The sequence below is a fragment of the Drosophila suzukii genome, chromosome 3, assembly GCF_043229965.1.
Source record: "Drosophila suzukii chromosome 3, CBGP_Dsuzu_IsoJpt1.0, whole genome shotgun sequence".
Classification (NCBI taxonomy): domain Eukaryota; kingdom Metazoa; phylum Arthropoda; class Insecta; order Diptera; family Drosophilidae; genus Drosophila; species Drosophila suzukii.
Window position 1 is genome coordinate 19053580 of NC_092082.1, and position 6909 is coordinate 19060488.

Consider the following 6909-nt stretch of genomic DNA (forward strand, 5'->3'; position numbering starts at 1 on the left):
TTTTCGCCATTCATTTTCACCCCGGTCAATCGATTTGTAATCATAGAAACAGGTGTCCGAGAGCACAGACACACCTAGACACTTATTGCATTGAAATTAAAGTTCAACTATGAATTGTCGAAGATTGAGTGTCCCCATATATTGTAAAAGAGCGGAAACTAAAGTTAAAGCCTGTTCTACAAAACAAAACGACCAGACTTTCAACAAGTTCTTTTGTTATGCCTTTTCGGCGATATATCAACAAGGACAGGACGATCCGCATATTTGGGAATAGGGAGTAAATACTACAGAAAAAACCAATGCGGGAAATGTTTTGGGGCTACCCTTCAGCTGCGTTTACATCAATTACTTTGAGAGTTTTTTAGCCGATGGGTGGTTGAAAAACTGGTAGGGAAATGGAAATGGGAGAAGGCTATCGGAGAGCAGTTGGATTGCTGTTTTGCCTTTTCAGCGGTCGCCAGCGCAACGCTTTTCAATTAAACAAATACGAACTCGAGTGCCCGCCAAAAAGTTAAATAGAAAGCCCTTTAGGAACGAGGATATTGTTCAATACCCTAAAGATATTATACCCTTTAAAATTTTTTTTTCCCAATTTTAAATAGAATTGAAATAAATAACTTGTTTTTTTTTATTAAATTAATATTATAGAAATATAATAAAACACATCTAAAAGAGGTATGCTGGACTTGTGACATTCCTGGTATTTATAAGCATGGAATATTTAATACCAAGGGATATATTTAACAAAATTAAAGACAGTTAGTAATATATTTAGCTGTACTTAGTTATCAAAACGTAGGGTAACTACAGAGCCCATAAAAAAAAAGTCTTACGATTCAGGCAGGGTAAACAAATTCCTGCCATGTGGGAGGATGATGGCAATATGGGTGGCGAAAACCTGCGGTTACGTGGCTTTTCTCCCCACGGAGTCAGAGGGAATTCGGTGTATTTTTGCGCTTTTTTTGTTCACGCCACGTTGCCACGTCAAAAGGAGTCGGCCAAGCATATAAATTAAATGATGGTCGACGTTGGGCGATTGAAATTAGGCGGTCGACAGAGCGATGGACGTAAAAGTTGCGCGAATCAAATTTAAACAAGTTTTTTGGAGGGCGGAAACAGGTCATTGCATTTCTGCTTCCCTTCATCGGTGGAGAATTATATTAGGAACTGCTTCTGGAACGAATTTTCGACCACATAAATAACATTGCAGAAAGGCAAGTTCTAAGAGCGCTAGAAAACCATCCAAGATATCGCTGAGACCATTTATCATCTGGGGAAATGCAGTTGAGGCCATTAGGAGAAAGTGCACTCGGAACCGGACTTATGGCATCCATGGGCCATGTGTCAATGCTCAATGGAGTCCTGCGAAAGGGAGTCGTAAGGATAAGGGAAAAGGCGGAAAAGGGAATCGGGGAATATTGACACGAGTGAAATATGCCGGAAGAATGCGGTGGAAGGGGAACACAACGATGATTATGCGGCAAAGGAACAATCCATTTAAGTAATCATAGACTGAATAATGGAGGCAGCCTGTCACACTGGGGGTTTCATTGATAGGTATGCTTAAGTGTAGCTTTTAAAGGACTATTACAATTTATTTTATGGCTAGGTGAAGGCAAATTTCAAAGAACTTTCATATTAAACATTGTTATTTGATGGCAAGATTATTTATATTTATTTACGTCATAAAAAAATTAAAATTAAATATAAATGGTGCAAATTTTTTTTTAAAAAGTATATATTAATAATAATTTTTCCCTTACAAAAATTTCCATTTAAGAAACCATTTCATACCAAAGAAAATTATCAGTGTTTACCAGAAATTGTTATATACAGAGCCACTTCCATAAAATTTATAACAAACTAACCGTGGTTTTGCCTACTTAACTTATTTAATCTGTTCTAAATAAATCTAAAGTTCATCAGACTATTTCAAAAGCACTGCTCAAGGAGGACCACTTTCTTTATCCAAAGAATCAAAGAAAAATAAAGCACTAACCTATTGGAGTTAGAAAAGTTTTAAATTGTTTATCATCAACTCATGGGGATGACCCCCGTGACCCATTGTGGCCTTTACCCCCATTAGGAACATTAAGACTTCATTTTGCACAACTTTGTAATATGTGATGAGTAGGAGTAATAGTCATGAAACTATCCCAAGTAGAGAGGCCAACCCTCTTGTCCAGTCTGCCATGAACTGGTGACCCAAGCACGTGCATCACTTGGTGAAGGGGAAATTTGAAAATTTCGCATACGCACTGTTGACCCGGGTAACATGCCAGGTGCCGTGGCAATCTTTCGCATTCCAGCCGCCATTCCATCAAGCGAATGGCGGGCAAATGTCAACAGCATCTAGAAAGCGGTTTTTAAATTGAAGCTGCAACCTCAGTACACCCAACTTTCCCTGTTACGAATTATATAGATTAACACAAATGTTATTAGCATGTTTTTATAGTACTCTACTATTTTACTAATGCTAAATTTAAGTATTAACAAGATTTTATTTTCTGTAAAAGTTAGGAAAACGATACTTTTAGAAATTGCTAACATAATATTTAATTTGCTTAACCGATTTAAGGAGTACCTTACATATGTTTGGGCAAGCGGAAATACTTCTTTAAAGCTTGTTGGTAATGTAGGGCTATAAAGCTTGGATCTTTTCCCTTTAGTACGGTTAAAAAGCAGCAAGAAAACCAAACAAAACCCATGCTAACGGAAATTGCTGAACAATACCAGGAAATGTAACACGCACACACTCAATTACATGCCACACACGAGCAAACACACTCCCACACACACTCACCCACACACACTCACCCACACAATCGCAGGCCAGACAGGCGGCAACAGTGTTGGTAGCACCATTCACCATCCATATTACGTATACGCAGCGAATGCTCGAGTTGAGTTGACTTGCGGCATGTTGACAACACTTTGCAATTGGGTTAATTGTACATCGACGCGCTTTTCGACGAGCCCCTTCTGCTGCCAACTGGAAAATGTGTGAGCCCAGTGCCCTCTAAAATAGGTCAATGCGCTGGGCCCCACTGGGATTCCGGTGGTATTGATCTTTGTGTTTTTCTTGAGGTTGGTTATTTGATATGTTTCCTATAGATAAAGTAATTCTTAAATGTGTTTAAGCATTAAAAGGACATTTTAAGAACTCCCAATGTGTACCTACTTAGTATTTGCAAAATCCAATATTTCCAATATTGAAAACACATCTATATCTATAGAAAGAACTTTCATTATAGAAATAAATATGTTGGGTAGACTATATTATATTAAGAAAGCATTGGCATCCCAGAAAAGCACCTACGCTTTTATAAAAGGTCTTTAAATTCATTAAAACTCTTTCAGTGTTCTGTATAATTTTACCAAGTGTATTTTCTGGAAAATCACTGATAAAGCTTCTTAACCATGCTAGGAGTTCTTTCTATCTTCCCATCTAGTCAGTAGCTCTCCTTATTCTCCTCAAACGAGGTGCTTGTTTGAAATTGCTCAAGTCCCATAAATATGCAAATCTATTACGTGATTTCTTTTACAGAGATCGTAAAGCAAGGTTACCAGAAGTAACCAGCGAAATACTTTAAATACTCAAGTCAAAATATGTTTATATTGCTTTATTTACTAGTTTGCATAAGTTTCAATTGAGTTTAAACAAAAGTGAAGCTTGACTTCAACTATCCTCTTAAATAGAAAGGCTTAAAAATGTTTACTTTTAATGTTTACTTTTAAATTTCAATATTATTGACTTTTATAAATTTTCCCACAAACAGTTTAGTTTTGCTATTGTATTTCTCTCGGCATCAGTTTCATTTGATTTTACCCCAAACCATTTTTAAAATGAAATCATCCAAGTGTTGAGCAAATACAGATAGAAGTGTTGATTTGTGGAATAGAATTTTCTCAATTGAATATGTATCTACCTGAGGAAAAGTTAAAGCAACGCCCGGGGACACTTGATTCATTATTCAATTATGTGGCATTAAACATTTACTTAACCCATTTATTACTGATTACGCCCGGCAATTAAATGTTAATTAACATGTTAAACTTGCTGTACACTTTTTGTTTGCTTTGCCAGCGAAATAATAATAAATTAAAATTCATTTAATAAGGTTGCAAATTTGCATAGTTAATGCATTCGGCCATGCCCACTGGCCTAAAATCTCCAGGGCCAATAATAACGCCACACGCCTCATTTTGTCTCCAAAATATCCCTTATACAGCAACGGAAGTAATTTAAAACGCATTTAAACGGCTGATGTTGCAAAAACTTACAATGGGTGGAAAAGAAAGGGTGAATTTAAGAGGGGAATTGTGAAAGCCGTGGAATATGCCGCTTGTAATTTGCATCCAGCTCGTGCATGTAATTTAAAACGAATTAATGAACCGAGGAAAACATACAAAGGAAACAAACCAAAGAAAAGCGTTAAGGGAGAAAATCCAAAGTGCTAAGGGATCGTTTATATTTGACACATAAATTACAGGAAGGAAGTTGCACTTGACTTCCAGGCAGTGTTGAAAGTGCTAATATTATGCAAGGTCTTTAATTAATTTTTATGAAATTTATAGGGTCTTTGCTCTAGATTTCAATTTAAATAAATGTAAAATTTATTGCAAAGTAATATATGAAATATTTGGGTGCTTAGGCCTTCCGCACTCCCTTTTTCGCTATGCCTGCTGTCAAATATAGTCCTTAAATGCTCTTTTAGATACCATTAGCCAGTCCCATAATTGTCGGGTCCCTTCTCAGCAGCTGACCAACATTAAAACTTTTTACTGTCCAGCTTTAATGGCTGTAAAAAAAAGAAGGGCGTCCTGAAAATGGGAGCATGGGATGAAGGCAGCCAACATTTATGACGGCATTTTCATGCTCATATGAACAATCCTTGCCAGATCTGGGGAATTTTTTAGCCTTTCAAATTTTATGGCCTGGCATTAAATTGACGCCAAATGGCGGAGACAGCCAGAGGAAGTGAGAGGAGAATATTAATTTGGCCTGGTTTGAGGGGCGCGTCCTTTCGCCCCAACTCCTTCTGCCACATCAATTTAATGTGCTCCAGCTAATTTGCTTTTTATTAAGAGATGCCCCAGCATTCGCCACCAAGCTGACTTAAAGGCTGCAAGGGGGCGTTGGGTGAGCAGGTGGGCGTGGCAGCGGAGCAGGCGTGGGCGGGATGGCAGATTGCATGTCCTGCCGAGATCCTTGCTCGCCTACCGTAGACAAACAGCGTGTACAGCATTTACAGCTCACGGTTTATTACGCTGTAAATAATGTAAATAAAAAGAAAACAGGTAAGGAGGAACTACAAGTTGCTACCCTGGAAAATAATATCCCCTTTTGCAAGACAAGAATTTTAATAATTGGATGTATTATTACCAAAATAAGTTGGATCAAGAGCGTCACAAGGTCCTAGAAAAATAAGTATGGAAAAGGCAACAGAAAATCCACTAAAGCAAAATTAGTAATAATTGTTGTAGCCAAGTTTGGTTACATTTATTTTGCTTCTACCATTTACATTATGAAATAATAAGGCTGGTATTTTAATTAAAAGAAAATATGTTAAGAAATGTACAGGGTATTCATTTGTGCCATCATTGCATAACAAATCGCGGCAGCAATTCAATCCGAGTCAGTCAACAGCATTCCTCGGCATCCCCCATTTTATCGCCTCTATCCTCCATTTTTTAATGCAGTTTCCGGTGCTGCAGCAGAGTTCGCCGTGTTCTGCAGTTAAAACATTTAAAGCGCGTATAAATCGGGAATTTATGGAGGAAAAGCCAGAGTGGCTTTAAAAATTAACAGCTTTAATAAACTGCGTAAGCTGTTTTAAAAGGAATAATAAATAAGACAAACAAAGTGACCGCAGTGGTTAATTAATAACATTAGCGGGATTAAACAGTACACTCCGTTGAAAGGATTGCCAATGATTGATTATCCATGCAGATAGAGCTCCAGCTCATTTTAAATTTATTAAAGAACCCTTGAACTGGCAGTCTTATGGAAAAGTACACTTACATATCAGAGATTAAGCCAATGCGGAGGAATTTAAAAGGTGGTTATTGACAAAAACGTTGTGTTAAATACATTTTTTTTTAATTATCATATTATTATCATATTAAATATGTATTCAAAAATAGATATACTCATCGTATTATAAATCCAAAATATAACTTACAATAATTTAAGTAATATATTCGGTTTTTTATAAAGTTGTATTTTTTTAATATCAACAAAAGATAAAATAATCACAAATTTAACAAATTTATTTACATGTAGGTAGTATACATAGAACGTTAAGATACGTTATTTCGCTTATATCATTTAATTAGGGAAGTCACTCCATTATTTCTAGATTTTTTGAGTGAACTGAAGATGTTGTAATTATCATCAGGTATCAAGGCAACCTGCTTTCATCTCCTTGGAAACTGGCGAAAACAAAGACGCTGCCAAATGGATTATGGCTTAGTATTTATTTGGAAAACAAATGCATGGAAGAGCATTTCAAAGCGTTGACGTCACGGAATCCGAACACAGGGAAAAAAATTGCATTGACACTTTCATAAATCGACGGCTGACTTATTACCGATAATTGGTTTGGATTGTTATTGCCTGGCATTGTATTTATTTATTTTCGTTCTTCGCTCCGGCCGACGCACCCAAATTGTTTATAAACAAATGCGCAGCAGACATAAAAGCAGCCCCACGAAATGAAAAACCAAAGAGCGATCAACATGAAACGTTCGGAATTGCGGGCATTAAAAAACCATTATCATAAAAACTAATATTAAATATTATAAACACAATGGGCAACAGATAAACGCATTGGGGCGCCGACTTTTAGTGTATGATGGAAGAGATGCATACATATTTGAGGCACTGTTTGCTAACAGGGCCAAGCA